The sequence below is a fragment of the Canis lupus genome, chromosome 18 (assembly GCF_003254725.2).
Source record: "Canis lupus dingo isolate Sandy chromosome 18, ASM325472v2, whole genome shotgun sequence".
In the NCBI taxonomy this organism is placed as follows: Eukaryota; Metazoa; Chordata; class Mammalia; order Carnivora; family Canidae; genus Canis; species Canis lupus.
This window is the reverse complement of record NC_064260.1, coordinates 7,257,928-7,276,477: the sequence shown is the minus strand read 5'-3', so window position 1 is coordinate 7,276,477 and position 18,550 is coordinate 7,257,928.

Here is an 18,550-nt window from a genome sequence, read left to right as displayed (position 1 = left end):
TTATTTCTTATGATTGGATGTGCATCTACAAGTATCTCAAAGTTAAAAGTTCAATGAAAGAAAATGAACAAAAATATACACAAGCGTCCCTCAGTTCCAGACCCTTACTGGTCCCTTACTGGTTCAGTTCCAGACCACCACAGTAAGGCGAATATCACAACAAAGTGTGTCAAATAATCTTTTTGTTTCCCACAGCATGTGCAAGTCTATTAAGTATGGGATAGCATTATGTCTAAACAAGCAATGCACACCCCTCCATTTAAAAATACTTTATTGTGGGGCATCTGTGTGGCTCAGTCAGTTAGGCGCCCCACTCTTAATTTCATCTCAGGCTAATGACATGATTTCAGGTTGTGAGATCGAGCCCCACGCCAGGCTCTGCACTGGACATGGAGCCTGCTAAAGATTCTCATTTGCCTTCTCCCTATATTCTCCCTCCCCTGCTCACAAGCGCTCTCTCTCTCTCTCTCTCTCTCAAAAAACAACAACTTCAACAACACCTTTATTGCTAAAAACTGTTAACCATCACCTGAGCTTTCAATGAGTGATAATCTTTTGGCTGGTGGAGAATCTTGCTTGATGTTGAGGGCTGCTGACTGCTCAGAATGGTGGTTGCTGAAGGTTGGGGTGTCTGTGGCAATTTTCTTAAAAGAAGACAACAATGAAGTTAGCTTCATCAATTGACTTCCTTTCACAATCTCTCTATAGCAGACATCACTGTTTGATAGCATTTTACTCACAGTAGAACTTGTTTCAAAATCGGAGTCAATTCTTTCAAACTCCTGCCGCATTGTCAACTAGGTTTATATAATATTCTAAACCCTTTGTTGTCACTTCAACAATCTTTACAACATCTTCACCAGGAGTAGACCTTATCCAAGAAACAGTTTGAAGTTTTGTCATGATGTTGCAGCAATTCAAATATAATATAATAATGATGAAAAAGCTTGAAATACTGTAAGAAATACCAAAATGTAGCACAGAAACATGAAGTGAACAAATGTTGTTGGAAAAATGGTACTGATAAATTGGCTCCATGCAGGGTTGCCATAAACCTTCAATTTTTTAAAAATGCAATATCTAGGGGGCCTGGGTGGCTCAGTTGGCTAAGCGTCCCTCTCTTAATTTCAGCTCAGGTCATGATCTCAGGGTCCTAGAAATAAGCCTCACATCAGGCTCCACCCTCAGTGAGGAATCTGCTTGAGGATTCTCTCCTTCTCCCTCTGCCTCTCCCTCTGCTAGTGCTCTCTCTCTCTCTCTAAAATAAATATTCTTTTTTTAAAAAATGCAATATCTGGAAGGCACCATAAAGCAAAGCACGGTGAAATGAGGTATGCCTAAATAAATAAAGTCTTTAATAAAAATAAAGAAATAAATAAAATGAATAAAAGAGAAACAAACAAAAATACATTAGGGGATAAAAGAAGGCTAAAAGCTTATCTATCTCACAGGTAACTAGAAAGCAATGTCAAAAGTCTAAAACTTAAGAAATACCAGTATAAATATATTATAAGGGTAATTATCAGTATAAAGTCATATTATTTAGAAATATGAACAGCTTCAGAATAATACGGATCAAAAGTGGTTGTTTCTGAAGGGTAGGCCTTGGGAGAGAGGAAGGTAGGGAAGAAGGTCCATTTCATTCTAAGCTCCTCCTCCATGTAGTTTTTTAAACAATATATGCGTTGCCTGACTGATTTTTGGAATTAAGCTAGTTCACGGCTTTCTTTGAAGCATATAATTATTATGCATGTGAAGGTCATTATGTCACCACTCATCTTTATCAATAAATGCCTGGATTCAAGGAACCTTTTCCTTGCCCCTTTTTACCATGGATCAGATCCTTTGCCAGGTCAGAAGTGGAAACAAAGGGAAAAGTTCAGCTTACTTTCTTTCTCCACATTCTGCTGACTTCTGTTCAACTCCTTTGTTATTCTTTTTTTTTTTTTTTTTTAGATTTTATTTACTTGTTCACAAGAGACACACAGAGAGAGGCAGACACACAGGCAGAAGGAGAAGCAGGCTCCCTGCAGGGAGCCCTATGTGGGACTCAATCCCGGGACTCCAGGATCACGCCCTGGGCCCCTGGGCCGAAGGCAGGCGCTAAACCGCTGAGCCCCCCAGGCGTCCCTCCTTTGTGGTTCTTCTTCCCGGAGTGTTCACAAGCATTCTCTCCCTCCTCCCTGCTCCACCCTCCTCCCTTCTTGAGGCGTAAGAATGAAATCCCACATTCATTAAGTCCCTCAAGCTTCAACCTCTTCATCCTTCTCCAGCAGACATCTCTCCTTGAAGAGTCCAAAGTCTTCCTCATAATGAACATCTTAGCATATAATTTAAAATTAGCAGAGCAGATTCAATATTGGGTTACATTATGACTTTTTCATTATAAATCTCCTTTTTACTACCCAAATATTTGTTCCCTTCAGTCAGACCACAAACCCAGAGACCAGTAGAATTCCAGACACTTAAAGAGATGTCAGATCTGAGGATAACACTGCTCTGGATATGGGAAGGAGCTGCCCTGAGGCAGAAGCCACTGCCAATTCACACTTGACAGATAGAATTCAATGTTTCGAGAACCCACAATCGAAGGGATTGTTATACTTTTATAACGTGTCATAAAAGTAAACTGATCTGAAAAAAAGCAAACGCAGAAGGGACAAACAGGACTGGGGGCTTTATTCACGAGCAATACCATGAGACAGGTAAAGGGGGATCAATGGTTGTGCAGATCAAGTCAAGTAAGAGAGTCCGTTGGGCCTGACATTTGGTTCTCCAGAAAGCTGCACACCAGGATGAAGGAGGCAGCAGCTCCCAAGGTTCGGTACCACAGATTCCTCAAAACCCGTGTTCCAATTCCAGGCTTAGTAAACAATCCCTTGAAAACAAGGTTGGTTCCTCAGGTACATTCACACTGAGAAGGGGGCATGGATTCCATCGGGAAAACACTGTTTTTATGGTTTACAAATTTGGGATTCGAATGAATCACTTCCCTTCAATTGTACTATCTCTGAGTGAAGTGATAAGTGGAGGATATGAGCTGTGGCATGAGCGCCCCCCAGACCCTGGACCGGCAAGATGCCACATCCCTAAGGCTATGACCCATTGTCATCCTCCACGCATCCCTGTACAACGCTTGCGCTGAGATGATTTCCTCATCTGGAGGAGAGGGAGATGTTAAAATCAAGATGATGCATTGTGCGGGCAGGGCAAGTCCAAATTCATACCCTTTGGATCACCTTGTTAGAGCAGAACAACCATCTCTTTACAACTCCTTTGGTTGAGTTCAGAGGCTGTACATCTGGTTTGGGCCAACTTTAGCTCATTTGCATTCTGTCGTTCAAAGACCACATCTGTGAACTTGAAATCTCTCACCGAATGCTACTTCCAGCTCTGGCTCCTGCTGGATACAACGATCCTCCTATTAAGAGCTGATGTTTTAATGGTGAAAAAAGCAGGCATCGAGTGTTCAACAAATCTGTTCTTTGGCACTTAACTGAGCCTTTATTAAACGTAATGTGAACAAGGGTAATGTGAAGTGCAGGAAACACAGGGGACAGAGAAGACTCCTGTCGGATGCCATGCTTTCCTCCTAATAGGGCACTTAATTGTTTGTGTGCCATAGAGGTCTAGCTTGCCAAGAAGATAAGAGCACGTGAATCCAGTCTTGTAAAGCCAGCAGGGAGGGTGTAAGGAATCATATGCAAGGGAACCTAAGATACTTTCTTCAAAACATTTGCCACCAAATACCACTTTCTCAATTTTGGAAACAAAAATGTTAAACTGTCCAGTGTTTGCCATGACTTGATCTTAGCCTTGCAAGTGGCTTGTCTGTACATGTGCTTATGTTCATGTGAATGTGGGTGTTGGTATGTGTGTGGGTTGGTAGGATCTAATTCTTCTCCTTGATGACTTGCTGTTCTAGTCATATTCTCATCCATTTCTTTCCTCACATCCAATTTTGTACTTACCACAGATCTGTGCGATATGAAAGTCGTTCCTGTTGATCGAAAGGGAAAATTTTAATTTTAGAGCATTAAGTGTCATTCACATTGGTGATTAAGAGATTCGTAGGTCCTTGTTCATCAGACTTCAAAAAATCAGAGATATTCAAATTTCTGGACTATTAAAAAATAAGATTAATTTCTATTTATAATGAAATTATCTCTTCTGTAGTAAGTATTTTGAGCCTAATGATCATGTATTCATTATTTTGGTAGTTTTTTACCAAACGTTGGAATGGTTCTCTTCAAAATGCTTGGAGCTATCTATATCATTTACTTAATACATGACACAAACATGTTCTCAACAGGTATGAATTGTATTCCCTTATGACAGCACAAAGGAAGGAGGGAGATTTGGCTGCTCTTTGCTCCAGAGCCCAAAGGAGTGGACCACTGAGGTATATGTTTGCAAATACACATGGCCTTTTCTGGTATACATATGGTTTTCATTTGCTTGGAATAATTTTGTAGCCCAATAAAAAAAGAACCTATGTTTTTATATAAGGAAGTTAACTGGCTGTTGTTGGACCAAAAGAAGATTCTTCTTTGTTTTTTACTCAGTTATGTTAAGGGCATTATAGCAATAACGTCCAGCACTCTGCTGGAGTGACGGCAATGAGTATTGACTTGATTTAGTATCTTTTATTATTCATCATCTAAAATACCAAATGCTGACACTCACATATGGCCTCGTGGCATATGGAAAAGAAGGAACCATTTTATAAAAAGCAGTAGGTCTTCTACCATGAAATGTGCCCAAGGCACCACCTTGCCTTAACCAACACTTCAAAAAGAAAAGGCAAGTGGTCAGCGTTGTTTCCATGCACAAACTACCATAAACACTAATCGGATGGATGCTTGTTTCAGGGTTTCGGTTCTAGGATACCTCCCAAATGGATAAACTTAGTAATAATTTGAGTAAGGGCAGCCTGCAGGTCCAGCAGAAATCAGCACAGATGAGCAGTGACAGCTTCACAACTTACAAGGTGACACAGTCCTTAGGAGCCCACGACTCACAACCGCAGGTGGAACAGGTGCTCCTCAAGGTCCTAACAAACAAACAAGTATCATTAGAACTATTTCTTAGGGGGCACCTGGGTGGATCAGTCAGTTAAGCATCTGCCTTCAGCTCAGGTCATGATTCTGGGGTCCTGAGATCGAGCTCTGTGTTGGTTGCGGGGAGGGGTCCTTGCTCAGCAAGGAGCCTGCTTCTCCCTCCCCTCTACCTGTTGCTCACCCTGCTTGCACTCTCTTGCTCTCTCTCTCTCTCTCTCAAATAAATAAAAAAAGTTTTTTTTTTTTTTAAAGAGGTATTTCTTGGAGCACCTAGGTGGCTTAGTCAGTTAAGCATCCAACTCTTTTTTTTTTTTTTTTAAGAATCCAACTCTTGATTTCAGCTCAGGTCATGATCTCATGGTCATGAGATTGAGTCCTATGACTGGCTCCCTCCTCAGTATAGAATCTGCTTGAGATTCTCTCTCACTCTCTGCCCCTCCCTCCACTCATGATTAGATAGATTAGATAGATAGATAGATAGATAGATAGATAGATAGATAGATGATAAAATATTTTTAAAAAGGAAGTATTAGGCGGTGCCTGGATGGCTCAGTGATTGAGCGTTTGCCTTCAGCTCAGGGTATGATCCTGGGGTCCTGAGATCAAGCCCTGAGTCAGCTTCCCTGTTCAGCAGGGAGTCTATGTCTCCTCCTTCTGCCTCTCCCCCCTGCTTGTGTGCTCTCTCTCTCTGTCAAATAAATAAATAAAATCTTTTTTAAAAAAGGAAGCAGTTCTTAATTCATGAGCTCCAAGTATAACCCAGAACTTGGAATTCAAAACCCACATGATCCATGTGTTTAAAGGGCTTGTCTTATTTATGCTCAATCAGACATCATCTTTACAGATGTTTCTTTTGAGATATAAAAATTGACATTCAATAGAAAGCAGACATCTCAAGAATTAACCAGAGTGACCTAATAACAAAGAGGTGCTATTCTGTAGACCATATGCACCCGTCTTACTTGGAGGATCACAACGATGGTGAGCTCCTCTTCACCATCCATTTCAGGAGTGTTGTGAGTAAGAAAGGAGACAATAGATCCTAACACCCTTGGAAAAGAACATCCTACTTCCATGAAATACCAGCTACTGGCACTTTGTGTGCGCCAGACACTCTTCATATTGCCTCTCATCTGCCCAACGATACTGTAAAGGAGCTGCTAGTCCCATTTTAGAGGAATACATGGAGGCTCCTAGAGGGTAAGAGATTTGCCACACTACATAAACTAGAAAACAGAGGCTTGGGATTCGGCCTGAAGCTGACTGTATAGTGTCCCATTCTCTGTGAGCTTGATTCTTCCCTTTGACCCTGAGGAAGGGGGGGAAGGGACCACCCCACCTTTCACAGATGGTCTTCTGAGATCACTTTCCTTTTTGTTTCCTACTAAGTCCCTTGTGGCAAAAGAATGGCTCAGTGGAGCTGAGTGAGGGCAGGCATGGGGAAGAGGGAGAATGGAGAGAATTTTCTGCCTTGGAACTTAGGTACTGATTTGCAGTGTTTGTGGTGTTTCTCTCATTGAAGCATTCGCCAGCAGTCCCCCGCAAGTTCATAGGCTCCGGTCTTCTGGCCTTTTGTGAGGTTTCCTTCCAGCACAATCCACTTGGATGACAGTTTTGGGTTTCTGGTATTGTCATGTACTTATTTCCTGCACAATCCACTGAAATGCCAGGATTTATCAGAAACAGTCTCGTTAACCACAAAGCCCACTGGGCTTTGTGTTTCCGTGTTTATTCCAAGGTTGTTGTGATCATACTGCTTCTTCTCCATTGGAAGGTTCGCTCAATGAGAGGCCAAATTATCGATTCTGCATTCACGCGGCCTCCTCAGAGTGCTGCCTGACACACAGAGGGGACTCACTGCCTATTTTTTAATTAATGACTAGATAAATGATTTTATCCTGGTGATTAGCCCAGAGAAAGCAGGAGCCATACTGCCAAGTTCCATAAAAGGATAATCATTTGGGATAGGCTCCTAGTAAGAAAGAGCCCGGGTGCTCTATTTCTCATTCCGGAGACGCGGCCCCTGTAAGTCAGCAGGTGGTTCTGCTCGTTATAGTCACTCAGGGTCTCAGGCTGAAGAGCAACTGCCTTCCCTTCTCCAGAACTCCTGTTTGGAGGGCCTGGGACCCATAATGAATACTGTGGTCTAGGAGCAAAGCACATCACACTCACAGGTCACCAGCCAGAACTAGTCACATGGTCCTACTCAATCCCAAAGGGCCAGGATGTACAGCCTTCCCATGGGCCTGCGGGGCACAGAGTTGGGAATATTGGATTATGTGAAATGGTATCACCAAAAATAAATGTAACAGTAACTCCCTAGGCATCAAAGTGCAATGTGGCAATGCAGGACACTATATGCAAGGAAATGGCATGAGGCAGACATGTAAGAGTGTCCGACTAACTGTGTCATCCCAGCATTCTCTGTCTGCTGTGCAAAGGCAATGCTTGTCTTGGGGCCACAGCCCCACCATAGGGCACAGAAACCGATACTCAGGAAGAACATGAAAAGTTTTTGAACATAAACAAGTGAATTCTGCAGATGGAGTAAAAACACAGCAAGGTTGGCCATTGCTTCTACGTGGAGTGATGCGGTCTCATGGAAGGACTGGGATTTCTGCGTAAGCCACATCAGAGAGCTCATTTTCCCTTTCCCTGGAGTCAAAAACTGTGGCTTCTCAGAGTCACACACACAAGGCTGCAGAAACTCAATAAACTGGACAACAATAGGCTGTGATCTCAAGCCCTGGGACTCCCGCCAAGTGAAAACCACTCTCTCACCCTGGAAGCTGCTGTGCCTCGTCAGATGGAGGCTCGGATCAGGTGCCCCCTCCCTCGGTCTGTCTCCAGCTTGGAGGTGCTGTGATCCTCTGATCCTGGGTTTGGCTCTAGCACTGAGTTGTATTATATTGCTGAGGTCATTGTTTATCCTATCGCGTGCTTGGAGCAGCCTCGTTTCATAAGTGAAGGATCTAAGAACAAGAAAGTTCATCAAAAGTCCAATCTTTCTGATGAGGACAGGACAGTAGACAAGGTTCAGAAAGTTACCCTGAGGTCAGCTCAGAAGACTGACAAGCATCCTCTCTCCGTGGCACATGACCACATGGAAGGCGCTCATGAGGAGCATCACAGATGTGCCTGGGGGATGGCATCACACGTGACACTTGATCACAAAGCCACGCAGGAATTTCAAGTTCAGCTTCCTGAAAATTGCTTCTAAAGGTTTAAAAGGAGAGAGACTAGGAATCCATGCAGCAAAGTCAGTTCCAGCTCGGGTGGAAAGCTCCCTCTGCTGGCCCAGAGAGCCTTACTCGCAGCGTTGGCAGCAAGCTGTGTCCACCCAGTGACCCCCATCTAAGTGCATGTGGTCACTGGATGGCAAGTGCGTGCTGGGTTACCAATACGGGTGGTGGTTCAGAAAGAGAAGCCAAAGAAGAAAGGAACCAAGTGGCCTTTGGGCAGGGAAGAAAATGCTGCAGATGTAGCCTGAGCTGCTTCTACAAAATATCTTAAAAAAAAAAAAAAAAGACATGATATGGTATTTTCACAGATTGGACACTCAACTTACCCAACTCGTCTCTACCATCCTATGATTCACTCCAGCGGAAGTGTTTTGTGCGCATGTTATGTTCTGAAATCATGCTCTTAGTTCTCATACCATTTTCTTAACTGGTTTCTTATAGTAAATAGGAACCCAAACTAAAGTTCATTTCAGGAATCTGTCAGCCTTATGGACAGTGTTTATTTGGAATGAACTCCCTCTCCATGGTAAAGATAGTGATCCTGGCTCGGAGCTCCAGCAACGTCCAAAGCCCTGGGAGGAAACCAATCTGTTTTGTGCTTGAACAGGAGGCTTGCATCACCTGAACTGCTGTTTCAGGGGACGGGCAACACATGCCACATGCACACACCACATACATGCGAGCCTGCACACACATCACACATACTCACACTTCACACACACACGCACACAATCAAGCGCTTTTGCATTTTCCAAAGTTTTAAAGTCAGCATATTCGAATTACAAATTAGAATTCAGTTTGGTGATTACTGCACACCCTGCTCTTGCCCGAAGATTTTGCAAGATTGTCATTCCTGAATAACTCATCTCCTAAGAGGTCGGTCTAACCTCAGAAATGGCTTGTGGGGGTGGGAGGGTGCCAGAAATCACTCGGGTCTATTGAGACCAGTTTTGCAAGGTGGTAGCAAAGGTGAATAAATGACTTGGGTGAGATTTTCCAAGTTCCAGACATGTGTCTCACGCTATTGCCTGCCCTACTTTATTCCTAATGCCTGAAATGCAGAATTAAGCTTCGCTTTTTTGGCCTAAAACCATGTAGCCATCTGAAGAATTTTTTTTTCTATTTTAAGTAGTGACGTCATTCGTGCCTCAAAGTTTGGGGCACAAAGAAACAGCTCAAGGGTTTGTTAAAAATAAGAGCCTGACCCCAAGTCTTAGCTGATGCCGAGGAATCTCAATTTCATAAGTACCCTAGAGGAACCAGTTACGAGTGACCCATGGACTGGATGTAGTTAAATACAAAGGCTTAGTACAAGAGACTAAAACCATGAGACTCTCTCTTAAGAGAAAAAGAGGAGGGAAAGGGAAAAATGGGCCTGAAGATATTGAGCATCTAATGTAAAGAGAGGTTGGGGGAGGGGTGACAACACCAAGTGGGAGATTTCTGAAAAGGAGAGTCTTGAAATGGCCTTGGACCACCTTATAGTCTTGCGGAGCAAGGACGCGGTGTTCTGTTAGTAATGACTAGCGGTGGCTCTTCCTTAGCATGGGCTGAAGCACTGTGCTAGGAGTCAGCCAGTAAGCTAAGTTCCTGATCACTGAGTCCTGCGGAGCTGTGAATCCTGCCTTCTCACAGATAGAAAACCAAGGTTGAGTATCTCACCTGGAGTTAAGTAGTGTTGCTCTGGGAAAAAGCCTGTACCCTCTAACTGCTCAGATGACCAGGAATGGAGACATTACAATTTCTCCACTGCTTTTGCCACCAAACTATTTCTGAATAGCAAACCAGATTTTAGACCCCAGAACAATATTGTTTGAATGCAGGACATCCTTCAAGGGTCATCTCTAATCCTCTCCCTTCAAATTTGAAGAATCTGAGGCTCTGATGGGGTAAGAGACACAACACAAAGCAGTATACCTCATCTGATGCACCACCTCTACCTACCCTTTATGGGGCTGTGCCAACAGCCAATCTTGATTCTAGAAAAGAAATCAAAATGCACATAGCTGGAAGACACACATTTTCACAATTTCAGTGAGGAAATAGGTACGTGTTTGTGTGTATATAATTCCACAATTACATTAATTTGTTTAACTGGAGAATATTCATATATTGACATTTTCATTATATTGTTTAGTTTTTCCACTGAATACATTTGCTAATTTTGGTAATAAAAACCAGTTCGACAGTTAGAAGCTTACAGAATCTATAAAATAGATATGGGTCAATTATAATAAAACAACAATTCCATTCTAAGCCAAATGGATCAAATCTTACTCTGAATTTTTCATGAGCAATATATAGCCCTGTCCGCAAGACTGAAGTTTTCAAAGTGGAAGGCCTTCCTTTGCACTGGTAGGTTAGGAAATATTCTGAAAAGCACTTACAGTCAACACTGAAGAGTCTATTATGAAACATATCGGCTTCATAATTGCTATTTAAAATTGCTTCACTGTTTTGATCTTTGAATGGTGAAACTCACCCAGATGTTTCTAAAAGAAGAGAGCAGAACATAAATTGCAAAAGTGTTGAAATACTTTATTGATCAAAATACTCCATCTGGGGATCCCTGGGTGGCTCAGCGGTTTAGCGCCTGCCTTCGGCCCACGGTGTGATCCTGGAGTCTCGGGATCAAGTCCCACATTGAGCTCCCTGCACGGAGCCTGCTTCTCCCTCTGCCCATGTCTCTGCTTCTCTGTGTGTGTGTGTCTCTCATGAATAAATAAATTAAAAAATATATATACTCCATCTGATTTTTCTCTTTTGTATGGAAACCTTGGACTCCTAATTTAGAGAAAGCTTGCCTTAACTTATCCTTTCCTAAACTCATCTGCCTTTCTATTGGTTATCCTAAAACTTTTTTGCTGTTTCTTCAATAACTTTGCATTTGAAGTTTTGCGGGTGTGGTGGGGGTGGGGGTGGGGGAGGGGAGAAGGGAGGTATGATGTCTTCAAGGAGAGTGCCTAAGACAGAGAGCATTAATCAGAGCTTTGTTTTGGCATTTAAAAATCAATATTCAAGTTGTTAAAGTCACCAATTCAAAACATTTAGGTCTTCTTTACAATTTCAAGTTCAACCTATCCATGTTATTCACTATGTAGGTCTAAAGTGTTTTAACAATCACCTTTTTTTAAAATTATTGAAGTATAAACAGAAAACGCTGTTAGTTTCAGGTGTACAATAATTGCTGAACTTATTCAACAATTTTATGTATTACTAATTGCTCACCACAATAAGTACAGTCACCACCTGTCACCACATAACACTATTGCAATATTATTGTCTATATTCCCTATGCTGTGCTCTTCATCTCCTTGACTTATTTATTAGACATTTATACTCTTAATCCCCTTTATCTGTTTTATCCATCCCCACTCATCCACTGGCCCCCTGGCAACTACCAGTTTGTTACCTATATTTAAGAGTCTGTGTGTTTTTTTGTTTATTCATTTATTTTGCTTTTTAGATTCCACATATAAGTGCAACCATATGGTATTTGTCTTTTTCAGTCTGACTTCTTTCACTTAGCATAATACCCTCTCAATCCAGCCATGTTGTACAAGATGGCAAGATCTCATTTTTTATGGCTGAGTAATATTCTGTGTGTGTGTGTGTGTGTGTGTGTGTGTGACCACATATTCTTTACCCATTCATCTTTCGATGAACAGTTAGGTTGCTTTCATATCTTGGTGAGTATAAATAATGCTACAGTAAACATAGGGGTGTATATATCTTTTCAAATTAGTGTTCTCATTTTCTTTGGGTAAGTACCCAGTGGTGGAATTACTGCGTCATATGTTATTTACATTTTTATTTTTTTTTATAAATTTTATTTTATTTTTTATTTTTTTTTATTTTTATTTATTTATGATAGTCACACAGAGAGAGAGAGAGAGAGAGAGAGAGGCAGAGACACAGGCAGAGGGAGAAGCAGGCTCCATGCACCGGGAGCCTGACGTGGGATTCGATCCCGGGTCTCCAGGATCGCACCCTGGGCCAAAGGCAGGCGCTAAACCGCTGCGCCACCCAGGGATCCCTACATTTTTATTTTTTAAGGAGACTCCACATTGTTTTCCATAGTGGTTGCACCACTTTACATTCCCACTAACAGTGCAGGAGGGTTCCCTTCTCTCCACATCCTTGCCAACACTTCAACAATCACTTTTAAGGGATCTTTGGTTAATATTTGGTTTTATTTACAAACATAATTTTTACTCTTCAAATATGTATAACGGCACTTATAAACTTCAGACAAGTGATTCCCTTTTAAATCAATTGTCTGATTGAACAAAGAACTTTTTCCTAAGTATATAAATATTGGAATAGAAGTTTAATAAGTTAAACTTATAAACAGGAACTTAGGTTTTCTTAGATGATTTAGTGTTATTTACAACCTTAGAACAATTTCAACCTAGAAATTATAAGCCTAAATTAGATACTCAATCATACATTTCTAATTTGTTGACAAGGCTGACTACTATCTTAATAGATGAAATCTTATAAACATATTCAGATCCCTTATTATAAAATATTAATTCAATCATCTTGATTCTGTAAATATTTTTAAGCTTAATCTAAATCTTTTTGAAGTTAAAATACACTATCCGACCAAAATGCAATTACATCACTCTCCAAAATTTAGGGAATAACTAGCAGTTCTTAACAGCTAGAGTTATCAGGCAAGAAGCTGACTAACTCTCGTTAAAGACGCCAATAGTTTCCCTTCCATCATACATATAGATTACAACAGGAACTCCATAGCATGGTGAATGAGTTGGCATCACAGAGAGCTCGTGTCTCTTAGGTTCAAGTTGTATCTAACTTAATTCTGTTGAAAATCTGCTACCCCCATTTATGTTGCTATATCACTTAGCTTTTATTTATTTATTATTTATTATTACTTTATTATTATTTATTATTTCCATCATACAAATATTTAAATGTCTTTTCACAAGCGTAAAGACCTTGAACTTCATAGATTTACATTTTTTTAATATTCTCCCTGTTATGACCACATGATCGTTATAAATAATGAAATGATGTCTAATTGAATCCTAGTTACTAAAAACAGACTTTGCAACCAGATCTCCGTGAGTTGGGAGTTCCAGCCCTGCCATTGCATGGTTGGGTGACCTTGGGTAAGACAGTTCAGTTCTCATGGCCTCGGTTTTCTCTTCTATAAAAGCTATAATTTGGGGATTGTTGTGAGGTTTAGCTGAGTTAATCTAGAAAAAGCTCTTAAAAGCACCTGGCACATAAGAAGCATTCTATAAGCATTAGCAATGATTGTTAATCTTTCATGAGGAAGGTTATGTTATGTTATTTATTTATTTTTTGGAAGGTTATTTTATTGATGGAAAGTCTGCCGATTTTGTAATTATAAAGAATCAGCCATAGGATGGACCTGGAGAGAGATGCCTCGTATAGGCCTTCTATATTTCTCTACTAATTCTAATCCTACTGAGCTGTAATCATTTTTGTAAAGAAGAAAATAATCATGATAAAGCTTTTCAAGAGAATTGCCCTGCTATTTATAAAAAGCTTTAATGAGGCTTTTTGCTTAACCCAAGTTTAGTTTCTCCAGGATGGGTCACAACTGGGAAGTCTAAGGCTCGGAAGAGGGATGGATCTGTGGACTGGCACAAACCATGTGCATTCCAGATGCATCTAGCAAGACTTCCTTCACTGCAGAGAGGAAAATCTAACCCCCACATTATCAACTTTCTGAACGCCCCTTGTAATGGGTTCAGCAAGTTGATTTGGGTGCCAACAATGAGATGCACACATACAACATTTGGAACGTGGCGGTGAAGATCCTAAAGCGCAGTTGCCCTTATTCTGCAGTGGCTGAAGCAGGACTCCCAGTGCCCAGTCCCTGACATCATTGGTGCTGAGAATTAGCAATCAAAAAATGTTGCTTTCTTCCTTGCTCTACTCAAAGGTTTGTTTGTTTGTTTGTTTCCCAAGCCATGCCCAGCTCTCAACCAGAGGTGATTCCCCATCCCCCTGGGGACAGTTGTTGTTGTCTGGAGACATATTTGATTGTCTGGAGCCAACCTGTTGCTGGTGCAGCTAGAATATTACTGCCATCAGGTCCGTAGAGGCCAGAGAGGCTCTTCAACATCCTTCCACAGCATTTATCCAGTCCAAAAAGCCTGTGGTGCCAAGGTTGAGAAACCCCAGAACCACTTCATATGTTCAATATCTGCTCATTAAGTGGCTCTCTAACTCTGTGAGTTGCTTATATTTAACCTCAAGGTGAAGAGATAACAAATATGAAAGGGATTGGGAGAAGAGGATGAGAGCATTATAAGGCACAGAAAAACTTCCTGGGATGTTGATATTTGTTTGATTTATTGGTAGGTTGGTCAGTGGTATCTCTTCTTTTAACTTAAGTGATTCTAATTTTTGAATGCTCTTCTCTGTATGGGGGCGGGGAGTGGTCCTCACTTGTTCTAAAACACCAAAGATGAAAGAGATTTTTGTCTCTCTTACTAATTTGTTGAAATGTTCCCTAGACCCTCACTACTAGAAATGTGGCTCAGAAAGCAACACCAATAGTAGCACTGGGAGTTTGTTAGAAGTGAAAATGCCCTACTCCCACCCCAGAGCTTTTGAATCAGAATTGCATTTTAACAAAATCCTCAGGAGTCTGGTGCACACAGTGAAGATGCACTGCAGAGGCGAAACCAGCACAAGTATGTCGATTGGAGAGACAGCTTTTAATGGGCAACTACCTAGTTACTGAGTTGCATACTTTCTTTCTTTAGCTCCCGGTCCAGTAAAGGCAAAATTTCCAAATCAGATGCATAAATCAGTGTAACTTCAGATCTGCTTTGTTTTTATATTTGATTGCTATTTAAACACCAGCAGCCCAGAACACATCAATTATTTCTTTCTCCCTCTATTAAGTATTTAATGATCTGCAAATAAACTCCTGAGAAGATGCCACATAAAGAGACCCTGTGGTCCTTTTATAATATGAGTCATTACACCCTCTACTGTTCCACATGTGAGATAGACGCTTAGTTACCACTGTTAGGTACACTGTTCAGTAATGTAAAAGGCTATCCTATTAGAGAAAGTCACACCTTCTCAACAGAAATATTCCCAGTACACCTCTGGCTCACGCATCCACAGGGATTTTGTGGATGGTCCGTGGCCGTCCGCATAGCACTTTGCTCCCTCCCAGATCACATAAGGCTGTGACTCCACACATCACTATGATTACCTCTGCGGGGATTCAGCAGGGATATCTGCCAAGGGGATAAGTCTGCATTAGAGGCAAATGGGGGGTTTGCAAACTGTTTCACAGAGGGCTAGGGTTTTGTAGAGCATTCTCATGGATTGAGGGAAAGTTGAATCATAGGGCTCAAGGGGGCCTCCAGAGTCACTCCAACCAGAGCACTTATATTTGTATCTGTTCTCGAAATTAGAGTGTGTAAAATTTCATTTGAAAAATGCATACTACCACTTATAAAAAAAAATTGAAGAAGCGTGGAGCAGATGATTGTGAAGACCTGGTTAAGATCCACCATTCTACACATAACCTAAAGAAACACAAATAGTAACAAAACATGGAAAAAAACTTGCCCTCAACAACAAAAACAATTTCATTTTTCTCATGATATTATTATAGAAAGCACTTTTTAAAAACACCCACATCACATTAAGGTGTGATGAGAAAGATACTCATTTCATATATACATGCGATTAGTTTATAAGATGATATAACACTTTCTTGAGTAAGTGGATAATAGGTGTCAAACAATCCATAGAAATATTCATAGCCTTTGATATAAGTATGCTACATCTTTAACTTTTTCATAGATAAGTAACTCAAACTTCATTTAACAATTCTATGTACCGTCGCAGTTATTATAGTGCTATTTATTATATCAGAAAAATGGAAACAATCTAAATGTTTAAAATAGTGCAATTATTTAAACATGATTATAATATTATGTAATGACATAGTGCTTATGACATCATGTTAGGTTAAGAAAAATATAATATAGACAATGTGCAAATTAGGGGCGCCCGAGTGGCTCAGTTTATTGCGTATCTGGATTTCAGTTCAGGTCATGATCTCAGGGTCATGAGATCGAGCCTCACATCAGGCTCTGTGTTGGGCATGGAGCCTGCCTGGGATTCTCTTTTTCCCTCTCCCTTTGCCCCTCTCTCCCTAAAAAGTATGCAAACTATACCTTCTAAAATGTCATTATGTAGAGAAAGAGAGGAAAGTGTTCACAATAGTTACATAGGTGATGAGATTATTATCTTTTCTTGTCACTATTTTCTAAAATTTGTACAGTTTGAGTGGTATTTTAAAAAGAAAATAAGTCTTTCTGAAGGAATCTTAACAGACTCCAGTGATCAGCATTAAATAAGTATCTCTAAGCTTTTATGTAATAGCCACTGCCCTAGGTACTTAACATTAAAAGAAAAATTGTCTTTACCTTCAGTCAACTAAGCAAAGAATTCACTCACAGTGATGTGAGTTATGTGTGCAGGATGTGTGCGCATATGTGGGGGCCCCACCATTGAGGGAACTACTTCTGACAATTATACATATATTGTAACATGTAATAATAATCCTCATAATATATTATCTGCATGCTGATGATGCAACATACAAGAATACCTCTACCTATTTATTTCTCTGATTTTTTTTTTTTTTTTTGTACCCAAAAGGCAGAAGAGTGCTGGTCACAGGCTTGATTTCACAAAGAGATGTTTACCTGGGCCCCACTTCTGGAGATTTTTCTAAATGTGAGAAATAGGGTCAAAGAATAAGACTTTAGAAAGTAAGATTGCTGTCACTGGGCAGAGGTAAAGTGGGTGTGGGAGAAGGTGACTTCCCAGATCACCAAACAGAAACAAAGATGGCACCATGTCAGAGACTCTAGGAGACCCAGTGGTCTCTGGTGCCCTTCCCTCCAGACATGGTCCTTTTAGCTTAATATTTATGAGATGGACTCTCGCCCTACATCATAAACTGAAGGTGTATTAGATGTTCGCATCTAATTTTTGGGGAGATGAGAAATAGAAAGGTCCTTACCCTTTACAAATGTATCTAAAGACAGAAAATGTTTTAGACTTTTCTCTGATGACTAGCACCAATCTAACCAATAGCTCACCAGCCTCCTTGTCCAGACTTCTTCTTCATTGTTTGCTTTCACAACTGCTATGTTTGGTTTAATTTGGAGTAGGGTACCTAATGACTATTTAGGGTTAAAATAATCATTTCCGAGTTACTCGTTTGGGGTAAGAGGTAATAGCCTATATTAATGTGTCCAGTTTTATGCTAGGCTCTTTCCAGGTTAAATGCAGTAAGCTAGAAAAGATCATCTAATTTAATCCCCATAAAAATATATTATGTAGATGCTATTGATTCCATTTTATAGAATAAGAGACTGAGGCTCAGAGAGCTGACATAGCTTGGCCATGGCACAGACCTAGTAAGTGGCTGGCCAGGATCTGGATTTATGTGTTAGTGAGCCCGGTGTCCGCCTCTCCTCTTCCTGCCAGGTCAAGCTACCACCTGCAGTTGCGTTGGTCTCCCCTTAGCTTCCAGGAGGAAACAAGTGCACCCAGTGTGTTGGGCAGAGCTGACCAGGAGCCCTCAGTCCAGTGGCTCTCTGGTGGACATTGTCTCGTGATGTCAGCTGGCTGTACAAAGAAAGAAATGTAAGGACAGCACAAGGCACACTGTCACTTGACCTTACCAGTAAGTCTCCAAGTGGTTGATGATGGCTGGTGCCCTATCAGGAGGTGAAAAATAGTTTCTCTTCATAAAATGTGTGGCACATCCAGCTTGTGGTCTATAAATATCATCTCACCCAAGGAACCAGGAGTCTAAGATGAGCCTGGATATATTGCCTCACCAAACAGCTCTTGGTGACCACTAGGATTGTGACAAAAGGGCTCAGAAGTCAACATGAATAAGCCCCCACATGGTAAAGATAACACAAATAACTGCAATGGGTTGAAACCCATTAACTGTGTTCAAATCCATCAATTAACAATGGTAAAATAACAAAAACTTATTGGTCACTTTTAGTGGATGCTGGGGAATCAACACATTGTTGAGAAAATTGGTAAATAGAAAAGAAATCCTCAGTCGTTTGTCTTTTTTATATAATCTGAACCTAAGCTATCCATGTAATTGATGAGAGGGAAAGTCTCTTTATTCCAGCTAATTAACAGAAAAAGGGAGTATCTCTGTTTTGCAACTTCTCAGTACTA